Here is an 11,585-nt window from a genome sequence, read left to right on the forward strand (position 1 = left end):
CTTGTCGATGTCGAGGCCGAGCGACATGTTGGAGCCATACTGGTTGAAGCCCGTGTCATTGCTGCCCATAACCCCTTGACGCTCCTCCTGGTCCTTCACCGCCTCCCCGACAGGAGCCGCAGTCTCGGGGTCCTTGTCCTTGATACCCAGCTTGTCCCAAGTCGCGGTATCAATCGAGTTATCACTCATGCTCATGTCACGGTCCTGATCCTTGCCATCCGGTCCCTTGTCCAAGCTAGCAGGGGGAGAGGGATGGGGCGCAGCACCCTGCAGACCGTCTGCCTCGGCCTCCAACCGAATAGTGAAACCCTCACTGTTGAACCACAGTTGGACGTACCCACGAAGCTTAGCCGGGAAGCGACATGCGAAACGCATCTGCACCGGACCGAGCCCTACTAGCGACGCCTTGTCCACCTTCATGGGGCGCCCAATCATCACTGTCCCAGCCATGAGACAATCCACACGGCGGTGCTTGGGTGGCACACCCCACAACTGGACCCACACATCCGACATGATCTCGGACTTGGGCTCCTCCAGGAGGGATTCCTTGATTTCTGCCAAGAAGTTGTTGAGGGAAAGGAACAGCTTGCCGCTGCGAGTCGCCATCCGCAGCAAGGCCTTGTTGGGGAAGACGACCGAGAATAGGTTATCGCCGATCGCCATCACTTGCCAGTCCCACTCCCCCTCGAAGAGATGGTGGAGTTCCGCCTCCAAGATGGGGACCGAAAGCAATCCAGGCGCCGCCGAGATGATCGCCGCGTCCGCCGCCAGCGGAGCGCGCACCTCCTCGCCCTCCGTCTCCATGAAAGGCAGGCAGAAGAATCCCTCGCCGGGGATAGCGTTGCCCATGATCTGGAGCACCAGAGGCCGCCCGCGCGTGAGGCAGTAGGCCGACTCGTGCCCCTCCTCATGGCACACGGCGCAGAGGGGTTTGAAGTGGCACATGTTCTGGTAATGGCCCACCCTGCCGCAGTTGAAGCACTCCGGCCCGTCGGACTCCTCCACAGGGATTGGGGCATCGGCCGAATCCTTTGAGGTCGTCGGCCCGACCACCAGAGCCAGCTGCGCCGAGCTTCCCCCCTTCTGCTTCTGCTTTTTGGCTAGCGGACCCCCTGTCCGCTCGCCGCTTGGAGGAAGCTGGGACTCCTTCCTCTTGAGCTCCTTCTTCTGCTTCAAACCCTAACGCCGGTACTCCTCCTTCTTCTTCCTCTTGCGCTCGCGCTCCTCCTGCTGCTTCCTTTCTTGCTCCGCGAGCCATCATGGAGGCGGCGGCCCCCATGTGATACGGACATGAAATCACAACGCATATTTTCAGATGATAGTGCTACGTCAGAAGAATCTGTTAAGCAGATTAGACGGCCACAACGACTACACAAAGATAGAGATGGAATAATACGTGAGTTATGTGGGCCTGGGATTAGTATCGCGCCAAAATATTCAATGTCTTTTACAAAACATATGTCTGAAGTTACACGACAACACAAAGCTATTTGGCGTGGCAAAAGATGTACTGGTGTAGCATGTCCTAATTGTTTGGAATCAAGAATCCATGGAAGGTTCAGATCCAGTACGAAGGAACAATATCCTCTTGATTTATTTAAAAGGAAACAACCTTGCCAAGTAATGCATGTACGCTTTGGTAAGACAAAGGAGATGAAGAAAGATTATGCACATGCCAAAGTGGAGCCAAAGTTCAGAACGCCACCTCGACAAATACGCCCTGGAGATATACCAACAAATATTTGATTTTGTTTGCTGGTCACTAGTCAGTTTAGATTCCCTATTATTAGGTGGTTTGGTTTAACTTTTGGTTAATCCCAAGTTGTACTCACGTGAACTATCAACGTGAGAAACAAGTTGTACTAGTATAGGTGTTGTGGGCCTTAGGCCAAGCGCGTGCGTGAGTCTGACTATATAACAGCCAAGGGATTTGTACGTGATGGACAGTTTTGAGTTTTATTCCGAGTATGAGATATATAGAAAAACGTCCGAGTTACGGGCGACCATATCTTGTGAATTATCTGTGATTTTCCCATCGTGGAAATTTACTAGCGATGGAGGGTTGATCATTACATCGACGCCTACGTGCTGATTCGAGGGGGTCAATATTTTCGTTTGTGTATTTTCGTACACATGTGAAAATTGTTCTGGGAGGTTACGAGGAGGAACAGGGAGACGAGGTGTTGATCGAGTATCGCCGTGAAAGATCGGGCCGTCTACGCGCGCGAATTAGCGTCTCGCTAGTTTGTGCCTCATCAAGTGGTATTCAGAGCTAAGGTTAGTCACCGCGATTCAGTTTGCTATATCATCTACGGAGGCAAGCATCAACATGTGAGCAGGAACATATTGATGGAGGAGGAAGGCATCGGAGAGGTTGTTCTTTTTCACACTCGCTGCGTGGTGAAGGAGCGGCGTGTCAATTTAACGATTGATGAAGGTTCTACGGTCAACATGGCGAGCATCGAGGTAGTGGAAAAGTTGGGGCTGAATATGGCGCCTCTTGAAAGACCGTATACACTGAAGTGGTTCAAAGATGAAATCAAAATTACGCACCGGATTTTAGTAATTTTTGATTTGGGAAAATATTGTTGCGCGGAATTTTTTCACGTTTGTCCAGTGCCCATGGTGTCTTGTCATCTGCTACTCGGGAACCCATGGTGCACGCGCGTCGGGGCTGTTCGAAACGTCAGGAAAAATACTTACTCTCTATCATGGAAGGGTCAACGAGTATGTTTTACTCCAATGCCAACGGATGTATTTGTTGCAGATTGGAGAAGTCGTTTAATGAAAAGAAGAAAAGATCAAGAAGAAATAAAGGAAGAAATCGATGCACCGATAGAGGGGCTGAATCTTTTGGTGGAGAAGGTGAAAGATGATTGCGGTGCAAAGGGACAGCGGTGGAGTGTTTTTAAAACACAGTGCAAGATCAAGGACTGTGCATGCAAGATGATAATTGATGGTGAAAGTTTTACCAATGCCATTAGCAAAGATCTTGTAAAAGAATTGGGTTTGTCTATGTGGAAGCACCCTCAACCGCACCACGTGGAGTGGCTATACAACTCCGGTAAATTAAAGATTACGCACAAGGTACGTGTAACTTTTGCGGTTGGAGATTATATTGACAAGGTAGACTGTGATGTCATGTCGATGGATGCTTGTTGGTTGTTATTGGGAAGACCGTGGCAGTTCGATCATGATGCAGTGCATGCCGGAAGATCTAACACCTACACATTCATGCATATTGGGAGGAAGCATGTGCTAAAGCCCATGGCGGATACTGCAATCACTAGAAAACAACAAGTTCTGGAGAAGAAGGCCGTGTTAAAAATAGACTTGAAACCGAGGACGGTTTCCCTTCAAGGAAGGGAGGATGATACGGACATGAAATCACAACGCATATTTTCAGATGATAGTGCTATGTCAGAAGAATCTGTTAAGCAGATTAGACGGCCACAACGACTACACAAAGATAGAGATGGAATAATACGTGAGTTATGTGGGCCTGGGATTAGTATCGCGCCAAAATATTCAATATCTTTTACAAAACATATGTCTGAAGTTACACGACAACACAAAGCTATTTGGCGTGGCAAAAGATGTACTGGTGTAGCATGTCCTGATTGTTTGGAATCAAGAATCCAGGGAAGGTTCGGATCCAGTACGAAGGAACAATATCCTCTTGATTTATTTAAAAGGAAACAACCTTGCCAAGTAATGCATGTACACTTTGGTAAGACAAAGGAGATGAAGAAAGATTATGCACATGCCAAAGTGGAGCCAAAGTTCAGAACGCCACCTCGACAGATACGCACTGGAGATATAGCAACAAATATTTGATTTTGTTTGCTGGTCACTAGTCAGTTTAGATTCCCTATTATTAGGTGGTTTGGTTTAACTTTTGGTTAATCCCAAGTTCTACTCACGTGAACTATCAACGTGAGAAACAAGTTGTACTAGTATAGGTGTTGTGGGCCTTAGGCCAAGCGCGTGCGTGAGTCTGACTATATAACAGCCAAGGGATTTGTACGTGATGGACAGTTTTGAGTTTTATTCCGAGTATGAGATATATAGAAAAACGTCCGAGTTACCGGCGACTATATCTTGTGTATTATCTGTGATTTTCCAATCGTGGAAATTTACTAGCAACGGAGGGTTGATCATCACATCGACGCCTACATGCTGATCCGAGGGGGTCAATATTTTCGTTTGTGTATTTTCGTACACAGGTGAAAATTGTTCTGGGAGGTTACGAGGATGAACAGGGAGACGAGGTGTTGATCGAGTATCGCCGTGAAAGATCGGGCCGTCTACGCGCGCGAATTAGCGTCTCGCTAGTTTGTGCCTCATCACCATGGCCCCTCCTCCGCGGGGAGCGCCGGCTTCTTGGAAAGAGCCTTCGCCCGCAGATCTTGCTCCCGCTAACGCTCAGCCGCCAGAATCGGAGGCGACATGGGAGGCTTCTCCACACGGCGAGATCCCATCCGAACCGCGACCCCGAACGAGAAGGTGAGAGGGGGAGGGGGGCCGGAGCGGCGCAGGCGACAAGCACGATGCCCGAATCGCCGCACTTGCGAGGGTGATGCGGGAAACCCTAGAGAAAGATCTAGGGCACCCGCTGGCAGCCACAACCACTTATAAATGGGAGGGGGTGGCCGTGCGTCCACCACCGCACCGGGCCCAGGCCTAACCACAGGTGGGTACAAGGCCAACGGGCCAGGCAGGCCCGGCCCAGGCACTGGAGAGCGCCCCTGCGCCTCCACTGGCAAAAGAACGGGCGGGACACCCGCTGTGCCCCCCGGCCCACGCACTGGTAAACTGGGCCACTCTGCCAGGCCCAGCTGAGGCTCAGGGCCGTTCGGCGTCGTCGCCTGCGGAACCCTAGCCAGGACCCGCAGCTCCCTGGCCGGGTCCGCCCTGCCGCCGCCGCCGACCCCTGTCAACGACGGCGAGCTCACCGAGTCCGAAGGCGGCACAGCCGGCACTAGATCCCGACGCCCCACCTCCTGCAGGGAACGCGAGCGGCCTTCTGGGCCCGCATCCACCCCCGCGGTGGCCACCAGATCCGCGCTGCCAGGCGGCGCCCGCCATGCCCACCAGGAGCAAAAGGACGCCGGCGACCAGCCACGAACGAGCCCCCAAGCTCCTCCGCACGGGCGACATAGTCACCCACCGAGCACGCCGCACGCGGCCTCGGCGAACCATCCCCACTTACCTGGTTGGCCTCGACCTCGTCGTCGTCGGAGTCGACCCCCGCAACGCCCAGAACCTACTGCCGGAGGGGGACGGACCGGGGGACCCGCCACCGGACGACGCACACCACCGCGCACACCCCTCGGCGGACCGAACCGCCGTCCAGCCAGCCTCGGCCGCCCCCCCACCGCCGTCCTTGCCAGCAAAATCGCCTCCCGAATCGCCTGACCGAACAGGAGCCGTTGGGTCGCTCATTTTTCCTTTCCTTCCGCTATGTTCGTTCCAGGGGACATATGTAAAAGGGTTAATCTGGGTCTTACACATGCCGACGTTAAGCAGACCACAACTTCTACCTGTGTTCCTGGGTGTAAAAACTATGTCATCTGTCGTAGCATCGTGCTCATCATTTGCACACCGTGCAGTAACAGAAAGTTTCAGCTCTCCATGCTTGTGTTCAACGGAGACAACACGCCGTGTAAGCTTGATGGTGCCATCATCTGCAATAACTGGCAATTTATCATCCTCAAAGAAAGCAAGGTAACTTCAGCATCATTAATGCTGGCAATAGTGGCTGTAAATACGCCTTGCCAACCGCGTGGCCATGATGAACCATCAACGAGTCGCATACTGATTGTCGCTTCCATAGATTTGCCGATACAGCGGAGTGTTAACTCCAGTGTGCTACGTTTACGAGTAAATTGCACGGTTAGTCCTTAAACTTGGTGGCAATGTCCAGAAATGTCCTCGAACTCGCGAAGTGCCTCGATACGGTCCTGGAAGTTGCCAATACTGCATCCATACGGTCCTCAAACTTGTCACACCGGCCCTGGGCTGCTATCCGCGTACCCAGCACGTACGCCACAGTGTACAACAATCGTCACATCAGCGGAGGGCCCGCAGTCAGAAGATTTGGTTGTTCCTGGTCAAAATCTCAAACTCAGTTCCCCAAGAGCACCCGGAGATAAGCAGCCGCATCAGCTTCTGGCCGCTCGACCTGTGGTAGGACGCGTTCACCGGGTCCATCCTACCGTCTATGTTCCGTTTGCCGCGGCCGTCCAAGCAGCTGCTCGTCGACAATCTCATCTACGAGGAGATACCGCAGGAGATCGGCAACTGCATGTCGCTCGTACGTCCCCGAACTCTAATACGGTACTACGTACTAGTATGGATTAATTTTCAACCGTCGGAACCTCACGTCCATCAACCTGCACGGCAAGGTTCCAAGAAATGCTAATGTTGTTGTACCTCGACCTCTCAATTCTCATACAAGTCAATTGGCGGCTCGCTCCGGTTGGCGGTCAGCACGCTCGGTTTGCTCAACAAGCTCGTTCTTAGTTGCAACCGAACTGACTCTCCGGTCAGATACCTCCGGAGATCGGCTCGTGTGCGCGGCTTCAGCTACTGGACCTCGGTGACAACTCGCTGTCCGGCATGGCACCAGCGAGCATCGGCAAGATTCCAGGTTTGGATACTGGTCTTAACTCTTGACCTCGGCTGCAACGGTCTGTAGGGTGCCATCTACCATGCCGAAGGAGTTCGCCGGGCTCGCGCTACTCGGCGTGCTCGACGTCTGGCACAACCTCCAGCCGTTTCGGCACAGCCGTCCTGCTCTCTGCTCTCGTGCTCCTCCTGATTGCCGCGGCGGTCGTTCTACTGACCTACTCGGCCGCCAGCACCGGCGCTCGGCCATAATGGCGGTTGGAGTTGACGGCGAGGATCTCCGGGCGCAATTGGGGAATGACAGAATGAGAAGAGGAACGACCAAAACTTCTTACCACGGGCCCTACGCTGACGTGCTGCATACGGGGATATAGGTAGCGCAGGACCGGCGTGACAAGTTTGATGACCGTGTGAAAGCCGTATTTTCAACTTCCAGGACCATACTGAGACACTTTGAAAGTTCCAGGACTGTTCTGAACACTGCCACCAAGTCTAAGGACCAACGATGCATCTTACTCTACGTTTACTAGTATAATACCTATCATATTTACAATTGTTGAGTAACGTGATTGTATAGGAAATATAGGTTAGACTAGGAAATATTCTGGCTTACCTTGTACTCCAAGTAGATCATTGTACTCCTATATATATGCCCACGAGGCTCAAGCAATACAACAACTATTCCACCAATCCCTCTCTCCCTTCTAACATGGTATCTATCGCAAGTCGATCCTAAACCCTAGCCGCCGCCGCTTCCGCACCTACGCGCCGCCCCCGGGGCGGTCGGCCTCCATGACCGCCGCTGGGGGCCGCGCCGCCCGTACCTAGGGTTCGTCCGCCGGTCGTGTTGACCGGCTGCCCTAGAGAGTCTTTTTCCCGATCCTTTGATCTGGGTTTTCTCTCTCGCCGGTCGCTGTGATCGGCGTCTACTTTTTGGTTTTCCGGTCTTTGTGATCCGGTTTGCGTCGCCCACCGCCGCCGTCGACCCCGTGCGCCTCTACTCCGACTTCGGCATCAACTACACCGGCGCCTTCACCGACCTGGCGGCCTCACGCGTCGTCCACGCGTCTACCCGCCGGTCGCCTCGACCCGGCGGCCTCGCATCATGCGGCGGCCCTTCACCGCCGCCGTTCGCGCGACGGCCCGCCCGTCGGTCTACGCCGGCCGTCACCGCCTGCTCCGACCGGGACTCCTGCATCACCCCGACCCGGCGGCCTCGCGCCATGCGGCGGCCAATCATAGCCGCCCTGCCGCCCGCCGCCGCCGGCTTCATCTCGGACTCCGCCGCCACCACGCCTTCACCGAGCGGTGTCCCCGACCTCGCGCGCGATCGGCTTGATCACCGCTCGCCGCCGCTATCAGCCTCATCTACGCCGCGCGACCGACCTGGCCCGTCGGTTACGCGCGCCTTCGCAGGTCCCGTGAAGATCGTCTCCGAGTTCAGCGCGCCCCTCCGTCGATCGAGCAACGGGCTGCCGCTGCGTCGCCCCGTCGGGCCCAGCGCCGCCGCCCCCGTGGTTCTCCTCCCGGCTGCACCGACCCGCGTCACCGCTGCGTCGCCCCTTCAGGCCGTAGTGCCGCGGCCCGCGGTCTACCGCCACCCCGAGGTCGTCCACTCCAGGCCGTCCCTGTGGCTGCACCGACCCTCGCGCCGCCGCTGCGTCGCCCCGTCGGGCCGTAGCGAGCGTGGCACGCGGTCCACGCCGCCGTCTCGAGGCCGTCCACGCGGTTGCACCACCCTGCGCTCCGCCGCTGTACCGCCCCTTCGGGCTATAGCACCGCGGCCCGCGGTCCCTGCGACCGTCCCGAGGTCTTCCGTCGTCACCCCGACCTGCCCGCCGCCGCCGCGTCGCCCCTTCGGGCCGTAGCGCCGCGGCCCGCGGTCCACCGCCGTCACCGCGCGTCGACCTCCCGTGGTATGCGCCGCGCCGTCTCCCTTGGCGCGGGAACGCCACCGTCCACGCCGGTCTTCGTCATGCTGTCAGGGTTCTTCGCCTACGTCGAGCACCGCCGCCGCACTCCTAACCTAGCCGCCGCCGCCGCCTTCAGGCCGCCGCTGCCGCTCTTCTTTGGCCGCCGCCGCCGCTACCTTTGTAGCCGCCGCCGCCGCCCGTCCACCCCCTTCGTCTTCGTCCAACACCAGTTCGTCGCCAGCGTCGCCGTCATCTACCCCGACCACTTCATCTACTCCGACAACCGCGGGCGACATTGGCCCCGCGCCGATTGGCGCCGCAACCGTCGTCGAGTCCTTCTCTGCTGGCCTCTCCGACTTCTCCGACATGGTGTACAGCTCGTGCAGGTCCCTCGTCTACGCATGCCCGGTGCTGGCAACACCGCCGCGTGCCTTCGTCCACGACGTGTCCCCGGGCCTGGCAAGCCTGGCGCGGCGCTTCGTCAACTTCGTCTTCGTCCGTCTACGCATGCCCGGTGCTGGCAACACCGGTGCGTGCCTTCGTCCACGATGTGTCCCCGGGCTTGGCACACCCGCCGCGACGCGTCATCTACTTCCTGGCGCACCACTACTTCGACACCACTGCGCCCATGCTAACTCGGCGCCCCCTTGCGCCCGTGGCTCCACGGCGACTTCCTCGACACCGGCTACCCCGACTCGACATCGACCACGGCATTCTTCGCATGGCTACCTCGACCACGGCTCCACCACCCACGCTCTCGGCTACATCGACAAACGGCACAAAGGGCTACCGCCTGCTTGAGCAACCTCGTTGATTTCCACTCCAGCCACAACTCCGCGATGCATCGACCGTTACGACTGTGGGGGGTGTCCGTCGGCTTGCCTTCGGATTCTTCTCCAGTCTCACCGTCTGCATCGCTACCGTTGTGACTGCGGGGGGATGTTGAGTAACGTGATTGTATAGGAAACATAGGTTAGACTAGGAAATATTCTGGCTTGCCTTGTACTCCAAGTAGATCATTGTACTCCTATATATATGCCCACGAGGCTCAAGCAATACAACAACTATTCCACCAATCCCTCTCTCCCTTCTAACAACAATGTTCGTTCAACGGAAGGACTAGAAAACTAAGGTCTCTATCAGCAGATTCACTTGCACCCTTAACTTTGAGGACAACCTCAAAGCTCCCTGGATCGAAATCAACAAGAACAGCACGAGTAGAACCTGTGAGTTCTAGATACGAACACTGCACGCACCAACTAATTCAATAAGTATATAATGATGTCACACTAGTTAGTCGACAAACTGAGTTTTGCTTATCTCCTCTTCAGATCTCGTCATCAGAATCAGAGCTACCAGTCCTCTATGCTATGAGTCGACTGTTTGGCGTGGGCTGGCGTGGACTTCGTGAGGCCACTGCGACGAGGCTATATTTGGTTGTGGTTCTTTGATGAAGTCGGAGTCGCTGGCTCGAGAAGTGATGACGATGATCCTAGTGGGCAACCTTGATGACGACTCTCTTTGGTGGTGTGTGTGCGGCTTGTGTTGGTAGCCAGGTTGGCTATGTGTTCCCTCGAGGCTGTCGTGTTCCATGACGGTTGGCGAGGGTGTTTGTGTCGGTTTTCGTCTGGTTTTTCGCTAATTAATCGGGCAATTCTCTTCTTCTTTATTAATGAGATGAGGCAAAGCTTTTGCCTCATTTTTGAAAAAAAATAGTATTCACATCTAGATGTGTCATAAGTACTACCTCCGTCTCGGTGAATAAGTCATTCGCGTAGTTCTAGGTTGACGATTTAACTATCTAAATATGTATTCTTTGTGACAAAAAACATATATTTAGAAACTACATCCTTGTAGAAATCTAGTGATATACTTTTCATGACATATAACACATATTTAATTCCTCAAATTGATGACCTAAAACTACGCGAATGACTTATTCACCTAGACGGAGGTAGTATTACACATCTAAGTTCTATATCATTGATCTTACGTGAAGATTCGTGCGTGTATTATTTTCTGTTTTTTTATACTTAATTGTGTCATTTGGATGTGCAATAAATAGGGCACGTATGGATTCTGGATGCCCTAGACATCGGAGAACAACTCATCGTATCGTACGCAAGGCATGCTCTGGCGTGCATGCATCCGTGTCCTACCTAGTCACGGACTCGATTGTATGTGGGTATATATACATGTTCGATCCTAGCTAGTTCGTGCAAGCTAGGATCGATCTATGGCAAAGTCGATGAAGACGAAGTGGTCCGGGAGATCCTCCTGCGCCTAGACAACTGGTCACCCTCTTCCATTGCGCCGCCACGTGCAAACGCTGGCGCCGCCTCATAGCCGAGCCCTCCTTCCTCTTCCGTTGCCGGTGGCCGCCCTCCCTGATTGTCTTCTTCACCCAGCGATGGCTGGTCACGACGTTCCCATGGACCAGCCCCACAGACTCCTCCAGCCAGCTCGCCTTCGTCCCGGCGTCCACGTGTCCTTCGTTGTTTGGCCTTAGCGGTCGTCGCCGGGGAATAGGTAACCCTAGGGGAAAAAAGATCTTTTTTCTTTTTTGCGGACCAAAGAACAGATGCATAAGAACAGATGCAGAGAGAGCCTTGGCTCAGTGGTTGGGTATGTGGTTGTGCAACCCAGCGACCCAATTCAATTCCCAGAATTGACATGTGATGCACATGAGTTTTCCCCGTTTATTGAGGATCAAGCTTGATGTGTGGTGGAACCACTCATGAAGAAATATCTTGATACTCATTTCGAAAATTCTGAGGACCATGTTTATCTTGGTACTCATACTAAAATGGTTGTATGCATCTTTAGTTGGTGCAGAGGCCGGGAAGTGAAACTCTCCCCATTTTTAAGGGGCAATATTGTAGTCTAGTAACTCCATAGGAAAACTGAAGGATGGTGGAGGCGGAGACAAGGCCGCCTGAGGGGGCTGGAATACCACCGCCGGGGTCTGGATCTTCTCCGTCTGGAGGCGCAAAGGAGCCCCATCTGATCCGTTCGCGATCTCCCAAGTCCCCCGCGGTGCCA

Source organism: Triticum dicoccoides, chromosome 3B (assembly GCF_002162155.2).
Source record: "Triticum dicoccoides isolate Atlit2015 ecotype Zavitan chromosome 3B, WEW_v2.0, whole genome shotgun sequence".
NCBI lineage: Eukaryota > Viridiplantae > Streptophyta > Magnoliopsida > Poales > Poaceae > Triticum > Triticum dicoccoides.